Source organism: Myxocyprinus asiaticus, chromosome 35 (genome assembly GCF_019703515.2).
Source record: "Myxocyprinus asiaticus isolate MX2 ecotype Aquarium Trade chromosome 35, UBuf_Myxa_2, whole genome shotgun sequence".
NCBI lineage: Eukaryota > Metazoa > Chordata > Actinopteri > Cypriniformes > Catostomidae > Myxocyprinus > Myxocyprinus asiaticus.
Genome location: NC_059378.1, coordinates 6,479,805 through 6,497,294, shown reverse-complemented (window position 1 = coordinate 6,497,294; position 17,490 = coordinate 6,479,805). Strand labels below are relative to the sequence as shown.

Here is a 17,490-nt window from a genome sequence, read left to right as displayed (position 1 = left end):
GAGCTTTGCGTTATGAACTTCAGAGTTTGTCTTAAGTAGATCAGAATCTTTAATTTTTTAAATAAGCAAAGAAAATCCACAGTCCTTTAAAAATGCTTGTTCATTCTACCATGCTGCAGCTGAATGGGATAGAGGTAGTGGATAACACAGACACGGGTGATCAATCATCTTCAATCATGGATGCACTCAAAGCAATGTACAGATAGTGTTGTTTTCCTGAGGACTCTGATGGAGCAGAGCTTGGAGATTAAATGTTCAACAGAGATTCCGGCACCATCTGAAACATATCAGCACAGCACAATAGAGTTATGACACAAAAGACAACACTGAGATGAGTCAATGGATGTCAGTCATGGGTGCAGTGTGATCGTTCCTTGTTTGTGATAAATATTACAGGAGCAGCAGAGTCTGTTGTGGAGTAGATTTATCTCTCTAGGATTTTCGCTGTTTTCTGTTCATATTGGAAAGGGCTGGGAGCAAACCGGCATTCTTTCCCCATGTTTCGGCTGAAAGAGTTGAGAAATACAGTTTGATTGAGGGTGTGTTATGTCCCCATATAAAGTCTGAACTCTCGTCAGTGTTTTCAGAATGTTCAAAATGCCTGTCGAGTTGGCACATATGGCTTTGAAGTTGTACTTCCTTTGTTGTATGTAATGGATTTGTTTTTTCAGCATTCACGTGGTACACGTCTTTTGCTAGTCTTGTGGGTGAATATACTGGACTACAGACTTCCCTTGGGCTGGGAACTTGTTAGTGTTTAATGTTTTGTTTTATTTAGACCTTGTTTCCACCTGGTATAAAGATGCATCTCGGGTGATCCGATCACATGTGGTCAGGTGAGACACATGGCTGTTTACACCTGGTTACTTAAATGGGTCTCCTGTGACCACTTGTGTTCAGATTTGGAGGAGAGGGTTTCTGTTTCATGATGACATACATCAATCACTATGTCAGTTTGTTACTGCATGATACTGTATTAGAGCACAACAAAGTCAGAAAAGACAAAAAAAAAGTGCGAAAAAAACCCCTGGCGCAGTGGAAATTTAATGCAAGCACAAACGCAACATGTCAAGCAGAATTATCTGTTATTTTAATGGATTGCCTGTATTAAATGGGCTTCAGGTGTTCGTGCTTGTCATCTGTGTTGATATCAGACACACTAAAGAAGATCTGTGAAGCTTTCGTGATGTATCCGCTTTTTAAAATGTTCAGATCGGACGGTTACTTCGTTTTAAAGCCACTCGTAAATGGCAAAGTTTAAACTCATGTTTTAGCACAGCGGTTGATTGACAGTTGAGGGGTGCCACTTCACTGCTGCCGGTACGCGTACAGGACGAATTAGCGTTTACACCTCAAATGCGAAGTGGTCACATGAATTTTTGACCACTTTCATGTGTGGTTTCTGTAATTCAATCACAAAATGTTTCCATCTGGTATTAAGATGCGTTTCTGGTGACCCAATCACATGTGGTCAGTCCTAAATACAGGTCTAAAAGGTCTGAACGGGGTCTAAAAGTTTTGTGATCGGATTACAAAAAAAACACATACAAATGTGGTCAAAAAACGCAAGTGACCAGATCGCATTTGAGGAGCAAACGCTAATTAGCGTTTGCACCTCAAATGCGATCTGGACACATGCGTTTTGACTACATTCGTATGTGGTTTTTGTAAGTAACCAGGTGTAAACCGCAATGTGTCTCACCTGAACACGTGCGATCAGATCACCTGAAACGCATCTTAATACCAGGTGGAAACGGGGTCTTAGAAGAGTTACCATTACATTGTAGTTTTGGGGTTGCCATTATTGTGAATAGTGGTGCTTAAGCTTAGGTTGAGGACAGGTACAAGTAAAGAATATTCTTAAATGCTTTACTCATTGATAATTACCATGGTAATCAAAGTATAGTGTTTACAATTAACGTAAATCTAATGTACTAGCTAGTTTATAACGGAAAGAGATTATTTTAATTTAACATTCTAATTAGTTGGGTTTATTAAATACTTCAAGGAGAGTGAACCTCATTGAATTAGTTGAGATTACATGGAAATTTTAAGTTCAGCCAAATAATTAAATTTCAAGTTAGTGCCATCAGCATGTATGTGTAGTACAAAATCTGTAAGTTCTACTAACTTGAATTTAGAGTTATTGGCTTAAAAAAATGTATTTAACTGATTACCATACATTTTTTGAGTTCTGCTAATTTCTTTAGGTTTACAGTGTAGCACACATGAAGTGCTTTTACTTTGAAATTTCTCTGTCACTCTTGTGTGGATCCAATGTGAGCATCAAACTGACTGCTTCCAGTTTACTCGGTCTAGATCGCCTGCTTGGAATGTCACTGACTGACCATCATGAAACATTTGTGAGTCAGAGGGACACAGTTTTGATCCAGTTCTGCGAGCACTTTAACATCATGAGCTCATACGTATGTGTCTCTGATATGCGGGTCCATTTAAATGAGACTGTGTTGCACAATGGTCTATTATTGTGGTAACACGATGGCACTAACAACAACGAACTGTGATTGAACTGTCATTTATATGTCTTAGAAGACACCTTCATGTGCATGCAGGTCATTCTCGGTGCTGTCATGGCATAAACTAATCAGCCAAATAGGAAAATTTATCGGCCGATGTGATAATTAATAAATACCAAATATCGGCCGATTTATTCAAGTGTATCTGTCTGCTTCTGCAAGGACAGCCACTTCACAACACTCCCACTACATGTAACGACCCCCCTTGGATCATAAAGCGATGCTGTTGGCTACAAGATCTTTTAAAATCCTATGCAATTGCAGTATGATTCATATTCTCTTAACTCTTTAATATGACAAAAGAATAACTTTTAAATTATATGTCACATATATTATTAAACCGAAGATATAAATGGTAAACTGAACTTAATTGTTTAATATGATATTTTGTGAAAGTGCTCTTTACTGAATTCCTGAAGGTGTTTGTACAATTTTTGCTTGTACAACAATACAATATATATATATATAAATGATAAAATAAACATGTATCTTTTCTGTTTTCTCCAGTTATCTTACAAGCTAATCAGTTAGCCTATTAGCTTAGCATACTGCAAGCTTCTTCTCTTCATTTTCATCACATTTCTCTTCACTGTTGCCACCTAGTGATACGGAGGTATGATTGCATTCAAAATTACATTTAATTTGCTGTATATTTAATGATTTTACAAACTTTTCATTTTTTAAATCTTTGTGATTATGGTTAGGTTTAGAATTATGGATAGGTGAATGTGTAGGGTTGCTGCAGGACTCCAAATAACACAACAAACAGTGTATGAATGTGGCATCCAACTGTTCCAAGACTTAAGGATTTCGTTGGTTATTTGGAGGGGGCGTAACTTGTAGTGGGCGTGTTTTGTAGTAATCTTGCAGGATGCAGACAGACCCTTCTCGATTTATTGGCCTTGGCAATATACCGGTCGACCACTAGAGAGAATGTAAAACTTATATTGAAGGGACGTAAAATATTGCGAGGGAACATAAAACGTTTTGTGAGAGAACTATTTCAGAAAATAGATTCCCTCCCTGTCCTCTGGGGCTCCATTGTTAGCTGTCCTGTGTTGATGTATTTCCTATTGAAACAGGAATTTTGGGTGGGACATATTGAAGGGATTGTGCCTTTTTTTTTATAGCTTATACTGTAGTCTTTTGATTCCTAGTTGGAGGGAGGTGGCATTAAGGGAAGAGGCATTCTCATTCTAGAAAGCATTTTATTGGACAAATCTTAGTTTACACCCTTGAGTGCAACATGAGTCATCAATATTTTTGGGCTGTTTTCCTGAAAGATTGGATTTTAAATGTGTATATCTGCTTAAATTTAATTCAGTCCACTTTTGGAGTACACTGGCATATAGATGGCTTCAAAGCTAACAGACATGGACTAAAAGCCACAAAAATCCCGTTTTGATTCAATAAGGTCTTTAAGCCATCCGAAAACTGACTGGCAAGCGCACATAAAGCAATCACATGACAGCACATAGTTTTAGTAAAATTACAAGCTGAATATTCTTTGTAATTGTAATATACTGTATATACTGTGTGTGTGTGTGTGTGTGTGTGTGTGTGTGTGTGTGTGTATATATATATATACACTCTACTGGTCAAAACTTTTGAAACACTTGACTGAAATGTTTCTCATGATCTTAAAAATCTTTTGATCTGAAGGTGTATGCTTAAATGTTTGAAATTAGTTTTGTAGAAAAAAATATAATTGTGCCACCATATTAATTTATTTCATTATAAAACTAAAATTTAATTGAAAAAAAAAAAGTTTTTGAAATGGATGACTTGGACCAAATAATAAAGAAAAGCAGCCAGTAAGTGCCCAGCATAGATGGGAACTCCTTCAATACTGTTTAAAAAGCATCCCAGGGTGATACCTCAAGAAGTTGGTTGAGAAAATGTCAAGAGTACATGTCTGCAAAATCTAGGCGAAGGGTGACTACTTTGAAGATGCCAAAATATAACACAGTTTTGATTTATTTTGGATTTTGGTTAGCCGCAACATAATTCCCATAGTTCCATTTATGTTATTCTATAGTTTTGATGACTTTACTATTATTCTAAAATGTGAAAAAAAAAAAAAAAAAAAAAAAAAACAATTATAATGAAGAATGAGTAAGTGTTTCAAAATTTTGACCAGTATATACAGTATATACATACAAAAAAAGTGATGACATGAAATGGAGAAAACAGAAAATTCAGAGCCTTGTGAAATATTATATGCCCTATTAAACCCTGTCCTTATGCCTAGTTTGACTGGAGCATTTAAAGTCACAGTCAGAATACATCATTTCACAAAATGGTTGAAAAAATCCAGTTATTGCCTCTTGAAACCTACCGACTGGGTGCTGCTTTCTCAGTAAAAGTGGTTTCTCTATTCCCGTGGGCCCACAATGCTTCAAAAAACCTTGCAAATACCAAAGACCATCTGTAAGTTTACGTTCTTTAATGAAGGTCTCAATCAAATGTTCTTGTTTCAAGTGGACATCTATCCACCAACATATGAAAATTGACCAAACATGTGCTTCTGCTTTTGAAAATAGACGCCCATTACTCTTTGAGACAATGTCGTAGGAAATATAATTATGTGTGTGACTTCTGCCAGAGTGCCTCAATGTTTTACTGTCCTTGAGAAATTGCCCTTTTATTCTCTCTGCACCTCTTGCTAAAAAAATGTGAGCTGTAGCAGTAATTCTCTTTTCTAAGCTGACAGACCGAGTAGAAAAGCAGCCATGACTCTTTCTGAAGGAAATGAATTCAAGACAGCCTCTGAAGCAGGGCATTTACAATACAAACCCCATATGAGATTTTTGAGGGGTGAATAATGCCACAGTCGAGGAATGACTTTTTCTATGGTGAATTTTTTTTATGCCAATTTCAAGCACATACACACCAAAGTTTGACTTGTAGGTCAGTGGCACTTTTGCTTTATTAAAGTCTTTTGGCTTATCTTTGAACGCAGTAAGACAAATGGGCATGCTTGGTGCTTTCCTCCCTTTGTTTCTGGTTTTACATTTACATTTGGACACTTAGCAGATGCTTTTATCCAAAGAGGAACATAAGCAATTCGTAATAAAAAAGCCAACAATATCTGCAGTATCGCACTGCTAAATTCTAATCATAGCTTTGTAGCCACTTTTCACTTCACCCTGGCCTTTTGTGCATGTAGTCCATAAACCAGAGCATCACTACTAGCCATTAGCAACTATTGTTAGTTTGGTAGTAGTGAGTAAAAGGTCTGTGTTGAATATCATATCTGGAAATCACTCATTGAGTTCTTTAAATGCCATAAGAAATCAAGGTTTTTTTGCACAAGAGAGTTGATTGCACACTTTTATTTTCAAGAGCAATTAAGATAGGAATCTTTCCCAATGTGGAACAATGCCACTCTCAGCAAAGATTTATCCATCACAATCAGTAAACAAACATAGGATTTGAATGTGTGTTTTACACTAGTCTACACAAGAGCATTGCACATTGTCTTGTAAGGAGTCTCTCTGGCCACTTACACACTGCAGGATAAATATGGTTGTCTATTCAACTTTGAGTGCTTAATCCTGTTCTGTACACACACAGTTCAGAAATTACGGGAGTGAGAACCGCATTCTATATCTGAGTTAACAAGTAGTTGTTAATTAAATCGTGTTGTAGGAGTGCAATGCATAATATCATGCAGATATGGGTCAGGAGCTTCAGTTAATGTTCACATCAACCATCAGAATGGGGGAAAAAATTTGATCTCAGTGATTTCAACCGTGCATCATTGTTGGTGCCAGATGGGCTGGTTTGAGTATTTCTGTAACTGCTGATCTCCTGGGAAAACAAAAAACATCCAGTGAGTGGCAGTTCTGCGGACGGAAACACCTTGTTGATGAGAGAGGTCAATGGAGAATGTCCAGACTGGTTTGAGCTGACAGAAAGGCTACAGTAACTCAGATAACCGCTCTGTACAATTGTAGTGAACAGAATAGCATAATTGATAAAATAGAGATAATTGGTAAAAGATTTCTGATTATGATACTGAGGTCAAAATGACATTCCATCTGCTGAAACATAAACCAGTTAATGTCATTGTCTGTCTTTACAGTCACATACAACTAATTTTGTCTGCTGTTTGCTATAGGTGAGACCGAAGCTAGTTTTCACACTTTTTATTCCAGTGAATATTTCTCAGGTTGCATAGCCACATACCTTGAAGTCTTGGCTACAAAATAGTTAATAATCAGTTTTGCCGTTATTGCCCAGTAAAAAAGATACAGTTCAACTGTATCCTTTTGTGACAACCTGCATCAGTAGTGGGGTATGTTGTCACAATATATGAGGTTGTCGCAGTGGAACTTACCATTTAAGCAGTAGTGTAGGTTTCATGTAAACATTGATGAATTCTTCGCCCGCATCTTTTCAGGAAAATTGAAAAAGTAAATAAAAAAAATAAATAAAAAAATGTATTAATAAATTGTGTATACAGTATAAACCATAACGACATTATGACATTTAAAATGCGTGTGACAACGGATTTAAAATGACATTACTTTTTTAAGCAAGTGAACTAGAACACCCTAGAAACCAACTACAGTAGCAATGCCCTAGCAACCACTTAGAACATCCTAACAACAATATAGCAACGCTCTGGCAACGATTCAAAACACCCTAGCACTGTGGCAGCCACTTTTGCACAGGCAACCACCAGTCATTTTTTTCTCAAAATGTTAAAATCTAGTTTTACATTTTTAAAGATATGATTTGTAGTGGCTAAACATCAGAGGGTCTATTTTGCACAACCTAAAAGATCAGTCTAAGCAGTTCTGTATTAGTTTTAATTTGTTAATTTTGTTAATTCTTTAAATAAAGTTTATCACTGGGCAGTGTGCAAAAATGTTTGTGTTACGTTAGTAGTGATATCGCTTAGCAGAATAGGAAATTACTTGACCTGAAATGCAAGTGCTGGAATGCGGGACTCCAGACTAATTCCTCCGCAACTTCATATTATTAGAAACTCAAGACTCTTACACATGCTGGCTTCACCTCAGCCTCTTTCCTGGATGTTTCTTTGTACGCACAGGCTTTGTTGATGTGTGCCTGAGAGTGATAGATTACTAGATGCAAATGACTTAATGTAGGCCAGAGAACAGGATGAGGATGCAAGTCACAGCGAGAGATTAGATTAGTTAACAAAGAGACTTTATAAACAACAAAGCCTGGGAGTTCATTGTTTTGGGAAGTGCACTATGCATCTGTTTTGAACGCTTTAGTACACTTAGAAAAGGGCGTCTTGTGTAATTTAAAAGGAGGAGTTGATGCTGAATTTAATATTAATAGTGACTATGTTTTCATGGACACCAGAAAGCAGCTTATTGCGAGAAAGTGATGTATTGTGAGAAAGTAGCATTCCTGTTTACACACACTATATAAGCAGCTCACTCTTTACTCCCGTATACATGCGGCTCGGTCAGTAAATTTTCCCACAACATTTCTGTAAATAGCAAACATGGTATTCGAGGAAGACTTCACTATTCTTTTTCCACGTTGCTTCGCTTTATTTCCAGAGTTGTTGCTGTGTTCGTTTTCTTAACTTTCTATCACAACCTGCAGTGAAATTGCGCTGCAATAGTGGGGTTTCCCTCTTACGTAAAACTCTGGGATTCCCCCATTGTACGAGCGCATATACGGTATGTGAACGTGAGGGACCATCGATATTTGACACTGGTCTGTATAAATGGGTATAGTTTAGAGTGCATGTGCTTTTCCCACTGTACCCTCAGAAATGTTGAATTATTTCCACTTTGTTGACTTGGGCTCCATCCCATGACGTCTGTTATCCGGTCTGTTCAAGCACATGCACACTCTTCAAAAACCTGTTACAACACCGCTCATGTGTTTACATGACCACTTTTTAATTAGCAGCCATATCACCCTGCAGCTCTCACCTAGTTGCCCACTAAAGCTAAGCAGGGTTGAGCCTGGCCAGAACCTGGATGGGTGACCTCCTGGGGAAAACTAAGGTTGCTGCTGGAAGTGGTATTAGGGAGGGCAGCAGGGGGTGCTCACCCTGTAGTCTGTGTGGGTCCTAATGCCCCAGTATAGTGACGTGGACACTATACTGTAAAAAAAAAAAAAAAAAAAGCACTGTCTTTTGCATGAGACGTTAAACTGACGTTCCAAGGCACTTCTCGTAAAGAGTAGGGCTATAACCCCGGTGTCCTGGCCAAATTCCCCCCATTGGCCCTTATTTATCATGGTCTCCCAATAATCCTCATTCCTGAATTGGCTACATAACTACTCTCCTCTCCACCAATAACTAGTGTGTGGTAAGCGTTCTGGTGCACTATGGCTGCCGTCACATCATCCAGGTGGATGCTGCACACTGGTGGTGTTTGAGGAGATTACCCCCTATACTATGTAAAGCGCTTTGAGTGCCTAGAAAAGTGCTATATAAATGTAAGGAATTATTATTAATTATTATTATTATCATTACATAAGCCACGTTCTGCAGGAGAAACCTGGGTGTTTAACCATTTTCTCTTAATCCCTTAAACGGCGTTCTTGTTTACATGATGTTTCAGTACGCCACTTTCCGCAAAAACCTGGAATAAACCGTTTACTTAAGTGCATGTAAATGTGGTCGAGTGCTGTTGAGCATAATTTTACACTCACAGTCGAGAGTTAACATGAACAGAGACTGTCAAAATGCAGTCAAACTTGAACACAAATATTAATGAAAAATGTTCAGGTGTATGTTCCAAACCCAAATAGCTTGCTGTCCTCTGTGAAACACAAAACGAGATGTTGGGCAGAATTAAACTGTGTTAATCTCATCAGTGAAATTACTGACCAAACTGTTTGTTGATGAAGGTTTTTTTATTTTTTATTTTGTTAGCGATAACAAAGAGGATATGGAAAAGAATGCAATATCCGAAACTGTCTAAATGTGAGGAATTTACAAAAGAGTAATTTCTAAAAAGTAGCCAATACTTCAGTGATATGATTATAAGCTATCAAGAGCTAAGGTTTTCAGGACAGTTTTCTAATGTTGTTTAATCTTAGATATTAAAAATGAATGTTTAATATGTTTAATCTATGTTTAAATAATTGTAAGTATATATTTTTCAGAATATTTGGTTAAAGTTTGGTCTGTTATAGTTTGATGCATGTCTTTTGTAACTTTGCACATTATCGTCAACAAATGATTTTGTCGACTTAAATTCTATGCCATTTTAGTCAAATTGATTAAAACTAATGAAAATGACATGATGAAATATAGACTAAATATAATGGACATTTTAGTCAAAAGGCAAAAATTATGACTGAAATAAAAAGCCTCAGTCACCATTCACTTTTATTGTATGGAATTAAGAACAGCGTCAGCATCATTTAATTGTGTCATACAGGTTTAGAATGAGTGAGGGTGAGCAAACGATGACAGAATTTTCATTTTTGGGTAAACAATCCCTATAAAGACTCTTAAATTATTACTTGAATGCTTCATGATTACTTTTGCGCATAATTACTTGATTTTATGCCTTTAACCGATGAATTCAGTTGGTAAAATGTATTTTTATTAACAAAAAAGGTTTTTGGCCAGATATGAATTTCATTTCTGTTCATGGGCTAGAGTAATACCAGAATAACTAGGGAGTAATAGATGGAGAGGAATTCACACTGTTAGAGAGTTAGAGAATGGCTATAAGGTGAAAGATTAATGTGTCATTTTCCATTACTAACAGGCCAGTTATTATAATGATTGGAAACAAATGGATGTCCAGAAGATATCATGGTTTTAGATTTGCATTAAAGGGGTCATGAAGTGCTATTTTTTATCATTTTATTATATTCCCTGAGGTCAACTGATAATGTTATGAAAGTTTTATTTGCATCAAAATAGTCACAATTTAGTCATATATGATTATTTTCCACCCTGTTTTTGGCCCTCTGTCTGAAACGCTCAGTTTAGGCCTAAGCACCTCCTTAAAACTTCAACGTAAACACCCACTGTTCTGATTGGCTAACATCATGCAGCCCCTCAAATTCAGCAAACTCAATCAGAAGAACATTATAAAAAAATTTCAGGGTTTACACATAACACACATCCAACACATTGCATCAGAGTATTAAAATGTTCATCTCACACACAACTGTAACACTCAGCAGCATAATCTATCAAACAGTCATGACATTTGAAATATTCATGAATAGTTTACTTAAATTTTTTAAGTGTTTTTAACTGCCCCCTCCTTCAATAACAAGCCGAAAACAAAACACACATACATAGTCCAAAGAATGGTGAAGTGACACACATACATACTGAAGGCGCATTGAGGCGCACATCGGCGGAAACACACCGAAACGGTCGAAGACGTCCATAGTCAAAGACGTCCATCGTCAAAGATGTCCTGTGTTTACATACACCAACAATAAAAAATAGCGCAGATGGGCGAAAGAACGCGTCCATGACGTGTTTGTGCTCAAAGCAGCACAGGCAGCAGCTGAATGAAAGAGAATTGCTTCTCCCTTTCAGAGTTGTAACTTGACACCGAATCTTTTAAAAGCAGCACAAGATATGTATCAGGCGGTCAAAGATGTCTGTCTAGTGCATGAATATATTCAAAATTTCAGATGGGTCCTCTTAGGAGTTATTTTAGGAATAGTTAGCCATGGAAGGCCTGCTCTCTTGACTTGAACTGTGCGCCAGCGGGCGGGGCCAAGGGTGCGATGACGCATGTTGTGGGATGTGTAAATACAAATGAGCAATGTTTCATGATGTCATGAACAGACAGATTTCAAAACGAGATGTTTCAGCAGGGTGGCAACTATAAATGCTCTTTTTAGACTGGGGAGGAAGATTTGAGTTCTGAAATTTACGGTATGTTTTTATAGTTCAGTTATTATATGTCTATTATATTATACATCTTATATGTCTAAATATCAAGGAAAATTTTATTCTCCCTTTAAATCCATTCCTCGTCACTGTTACATTATTTCAAACCTGTTTGTGCAGTTTTTTTCCATTAGTTGGTTTTGCAAAACAAAAACGGAAAGCACTCAACTGGGGTAATGTGAGAATAAGAACTAATTTGGAAGAAATACATTTTCATTCATGGGCAGAGAGTGGCATGACATGCACGCTGGAAAGCTTCAGGCAATTGTTCAAAACGCTGAGTTTATAGATATTGTTTATTAAAAACGGAGGGTTAAAGTATGCCGCACCTTTTAGAAGTACATGGGAAAATGTACATACACTACAGGGCTCAGTGCTTAAATGTAGCCAGAAATAAAACCAATGTTTAAACCCCTCCAGTGTCATGTCAAATTGATATACTTTGCAAGTTAGTGGCCCTATGTCTGGGTTTGGGAGTGTATTTGTCACTGTTAAAGCCTTGTCTTGAGTGCTGCTCAAAATTTAAATTGTGTCCCCTGTGAAGTGACATTTATCATTAGTCTCAGAGTGTGCACTGAGTTTTTAAATGCTTTAGAATTGCTGTCATTTTTAGTGTTAATAGCAGGCATCGGAAAACCTGTCATTCACAAAGTTCTACGCCTCACCCAGCCCTTGTGCATTTGTTAATAAAATATTTTGGCTAATTTGATTATACTTTGCGCTTCTAATAAGAGTGCTAGTACTCTTATTAGTACTCTCAGCTGTGTTTAACCTATTTTACCGTGCTTAAATCCATTCTGCTGTATTCCACAGATTTTCCTGTAAAACCAGCACAGGAAAGTCTGCAGGTTCTGTCTGGGCCTAGTTAGGAGTGACAGGGTGTTTAGTTCCTCAATGCCTTGTTCACAGTCTGACTTACTTGAAATACTTGCATTTTCTCAAAAATATCTTGCTGATAAACATTATGTACAGCCTTTGTATAAAGTATGCCATACTGATGCATGCGCAATGTTGATGTTTCTTCCTTATCTTGTCCTTTCTAACCCACAGAAATGCACAATGAAGTTCACTTTGGACTTCCTGATGCCAACTGGGGTGGAAAGACTGATTTGTGGCATTTGAGAAAGCAGTTTAAAATAAAACAGAATAAATATTTTGGCAGTTAAACATCTGTTGTTTCTGTGAGAATGAACAATGGATCTTTTGTGTCTGCCTTGGGGAATATATAACCTGTGGATGATTTTAAGTCAAAGCCTTTATCGAAATTCAAGAGCTATTCAACTTGGCTATGTTGATAATTGTCGCTTTGAGGTCAAAATGTGACTCCACTAGTAGTTAGAGGGTCATTCGGCTACATGCAATTCAGCTTCATCACAGATACAGAATGTCATTGAACTCCAGTGGGCCATGAATGCTTTTGAGAAGATTTAAAATGAGATCATTAGGGACATTACTCTGCATTTTGTGGCTGATTATGACCTTTGTATAACCCAGTTTCATGAATTACATTTGAATCATTAAAGGAATAATTTGCCCAGAAATGAAATTTCTGTCATAATTCATGCCACCATGTTGTTCCAAACTTGTATGACTTTCTTTCTTCTGTGGAACACAGCAGAATGACAGCCTCAGTCAATATTCACTTTCATTGTATGGAAAAAAGAGGCAACATCTCTTGCAGACTTTAACAACACCTCTTTTTGTGTTCCATACATGGAAAAAAGTCATAAAGCTGTTTAAAATCATGTTATGTCCTAGTGTGATTATTAAACCACAAAGGCTGAGATTTAATGAGATAAATACATAGTTTGAATGTGCTGCACACTTCAAAGTAAATGTGTGGTGCTGGTATTGTGCAGACACCAGTTGCTCATCCCTTTTAGAGCTCCTTGGCTCATACATAGAAAACATCATCATGAGCATCTTTTTGGAGCAGATGACAGTGAGCAGAAAGCTAATTCACATTGTAGTGTGAGGCACATACAGACTATGTATTTATTTAATTAAACAGCAGCCTTTTTGTGATGTAATAATCACATTGGGTCACGTAGCGACCTGCTTTTCTGGAGGAGAGAAGCAAACGTCAACACACAGAAACAGAAAGGGCTTCAACATAAAAGCTTCTACCAAAATAAAAGCTCAGTTTAAATGGAAATAAGTATGACAGAAATATATCATTACTGTACAGTTATGTAATATTCACTGAAATATTACTACTACTACTACTACTACTAATAATAATAATAATAATAAATAAATACGCAGCACTTTATTTGACAAAAATAACTCCAATGTTGTATTTTGAATTGTTCTTTTTTCATTTGATTAAGGTTTTAATGAATTAATTTATTTAGACATGATTCTGATGAAAAAATTCAAATAAACTGTTAATAAGGAATTCAGAAAAAATTAAACAAAAAAACATGTATCATTTCGATTTTGGCAAGTACCAAAAAGGAAGTATTGGTACTCGTAATCATTCTCAAAAAAAACAAACAAAAAAAAAATGGTATTGGGACATCGGTGAACTATCCCTTTTGTACCTTTCCTTTACACGTTTACACAATTTGCTGTTTAATAATCCTAGGCCTCAAGTTATTTAGATACAAACATTCTGTTCACTTCCAAATCCATGGCTTTCACAAATCTCCCTTGTTTTGATCCTGATGTTCTGTGACCATCTGTGAAAGAAAAGACGAAATCTGCTGAACTCAAAGAGGACCTGTTTTGAAGAGTGCTTTGTTTTGTAACCATCTGCTTTACAGATGACCTAATGGTGATCTAACACAACAATGGCAATAATACTTGTTTTAGCACCACCCATTCATGTGATCATTCAGCACAACATTCACATGAATCAGTGGGATGTTTTCAAGACCGACCTCAAATTTCTCTGAACAACATGATTAATTGTGAGAATTAACTGCTCTGATCCTTTTGAAATCTCCTCTTATATGCAGGCTATTGGAAGCATACTTGAACAAAATCCTTAAGCAGGAGGTTTTAATGAAAGCAAAGTCTAAACATTAGCTTTGTTTAAATTCACGCACAAGACCTTCATGCAAACTGAGATTGGGCTTAAAGAATGAGAGACACATATTATGTTATTTTGAGCTGCCATTGAAGAGCACTCACAAATTTCTTCAGTGTTAAACAATATTTGTTGTAAGGAGAGTATGTGGCAATGAACAGAAATTGAAAGCCGTTCATGAATTATCACTCAAGCTCTCCTGCTTTTATGGCATCATAAAAATGACATCAACATGAATACATGTATGCCCTTGTACAAATAAATAAACCCAAATATACATTTTGAGGTTTAGAAAAAAGAGCATCAATCACTTTTTATGGCTGTGAAAATTAAATAGGAAAAGAGACTTTTTTCTAATTGATTGCTGTGAGACACAGGTTTTTTTTTTTTTTTTTTTTTTTTTTTTTGTCTCGGGGGTCAGTTTTTGTATTCTTTAATGCTGTAAATGCTTATTTCAGGTCACTCGCAGTCTCCTGGGACACTTTCCTAATGAGTGTTTCCTCTGTTGTATTCAGGCCAGTTTTAAAGACAAAACTATTAACTCTTCCTTTTTAAAGGCAACTTTTTGTTGATGATGCCTTATTTATTGTATCAGTGCCAGAGCTTATGCTGCTCAATTTATCATATATAAGTTTGCCCATGCAGAATCTGCAGACTTTTAATATCTTCTGTGCTGATTTGGAATGGATTTAAAAATAATAAAATGTGTTAAATAGAGCTGAGCGTACTGCTATTAGCATAATCAAATAAGTCAAAATATTTAATAAACACTAAAAGGGTGTGATGTGAAGAACTATATGAATTTCACATTCCAGGTGTGAAATTTGCAGAGCTTTTCCATGTGGCAGTGTTTTAACACCTCATGACCAGTTAATTTCCATGATTACTGTATAAGGATATAAAAAAATACTTTTATAGAGATAGCACTGACAAAGAGCAATTTCTAGCTAAAATGTTAAAGCTGAGCATAACTATAAACATATACAGTATATTCAATTTATAAATTTCCTTTCATTCATTTCATTACAGGTGTGCACGGGCCTTAAAATGAAACCTGTTACTAGAACGTTACTATAACTACATATTTGCAAAATGACTTTCCATGTTTCGCTGTAGTTTCCTGCTGAAATTAACAATAGGCGCTACAACAACTGTGTGTTTAATTTACTTTCACACAAATCATGAATACAATGGCTGATTATTACTTTATAAACACTTATTTTTCACACTATTACTCTCACACTGACATGTTATGATTTTGAAACACTTTTACTGTAACGCATCATTTGAAAAATGCTACATTTTGACATTTGTATTACAGACCCACCTACATTTACACACATTTTCCAATGTGATTAGCTCATGCGGTAGTTCACCTAGTAGAATGTTGGACTTTAGACTCAGAAGACCACAGTTTGAGCCCAGCCAAACACTCAAGCAGACACATGAGATGAAAGTGTCATAGAAGTGACACGAAATAACGTGGTTGCTTCAGAAAATGTGCTTTTCTTGTCGCATTTGTTTTTTCTACACTATCGGTTAGGTTTAGGCATTGGTTTAGCCAGCCTGATCTCATTAATATACACTGATCAGCCACAACATTAAAACCACTGACAGGTGAAGTGAATATCTCATTACAATGGCACCTGTCAAGGGGTGGGATATATTAGGCAGCAAGTGAACAGTCAGTTCTTGAATTTCATGTGTTGGAATCAGGAAAAATGGGCAAGCATAAGGATCTGAGTGACTTTGACAAGGGCCAGATTGTGATGGCTAGACGACTGGGTCAGAGCATCACCAAAATGGCAGGTCTTGTGGGGTGTTACCGGAATGCAGAGGTTAGTACCTACCAAAAGTGGTCCAAGGAAGGACAACCGGTGAACCGGCGACAGGGTCATGGGCGCCTAAGGCTCACTGATGCGCGTGGGGAGCGAAGGCTAGCCCATCTGGTCCGATCCCACAGAAGAGCTACTGTAGCACAAATTGCTGATAAATGTAATGCTGGCCATGACAGAAAGGTGTCAGAACACACAGTGCATCGCAGCTTGCTGCGTATGGACTGCATAGCCACAGACAGTTCAGAGTGCCCATGTTGACCCCTGTCCACCGCTGAAAGCGCCTACAATGGGCATGTGAGCATCAGAACTGGACCATGGAGCAATGGAAGAAGGTGGCCTGGTCTGATGAATCACATTGTCTTTTAGATCATGTGGACGGCCAGGTGTGTGTGTGTCATTTACCTGGGAAGAGATGGCAGCAGGATGCACCATGGGAAGAAGGCAGGCCGGCGGAGGCAGTGTGATGCTCTGAGCAATGTTCTGCTGGGAAACCTTGGGTCCTGGCATTCATGTGGATTTTACTTTGACACGTACCACCTACCTAAAGATTGTTGCAGACCACGTACACCCCTTCATGGCAACGGTATTCCCTGATGGCAGTGGCCTCTTTCAGCAGGATAATGCACCCTGCCACACTGCAAAAAGTGTTCAGGAATGGTTTGAGGAACATTACAAAGAGTTCAAGGTGTTGTCTTGGCCTGCAAATTCCCCAGATCTCAATCCGATTGAGCATCTATGGCAGGGGTGTCATTGTGAGGGCCACAGTCTAGCAGAGTTTAGCTCCAACCCTAATTAAACACACCTGAAGCAGCTAATCAGGGTCCTCAGGAGTGCTTGAAGATTACAAGGAGGCATTTTGGAGCAGGGCTGGAACTAAACTCTGCAGGGCTGCAGCCCTCCAGGAATTGAGTTTGACACCCCTGATCTATGGGATGTACTGGACCAATAGGTCTGACCTATGGAGGCCCCACCTCGCAACTTACAGGACTTAAAGGATCTGCTGCTAATGTCATGGTGCCAGATACCACAGGACACCTTCAGAGGTCTTGTAGAGTCCATGTCTCAATGGGTCAGAGCTGTTTTGGCGGCACGAGTGGGACCTACATGATATTAGGCAGGTGGTTTTAATGTTGTGGCTGATCGTGTACGTACAGTTGTGGCCAAAAATATTGACACCCTTGGTAAATATAAGCATAGAAGGCTGTGAAA

The 17,490-nt window shown here is 37.6% G+C and overlaps 1 protein-coding gene and 1 long non-coding RNA gene across 4 annotated transcripts in view; one reads left to right on the top strand and one right to left on the bottom strand.

The window, feature by feature from the left end:
- The window catches only part of LOC127426167 (fibulin-2-like), an 88,541-nt gene that overhangs the window by 10,538 nt on the left and 60,513 nt on the right, over positions 1-17,490 (top strand). The gene's annotated exons all lie outside the window — the stretch shown is intronic.
- Positions 5,982-7,605, bottom strand: LOC127426250 (uncharacterized). The gene is made up of 3 exons (XR_007894759.1): positions 7,468-7,605; positions 6,880-6,934; positions 5,982-6,350 (listed from the first exon to the last, which is right to left on the bottom strand). It is a non-coding gene; the product is annotated as an uncharacterized LOC127426250 (long non-coding RNA).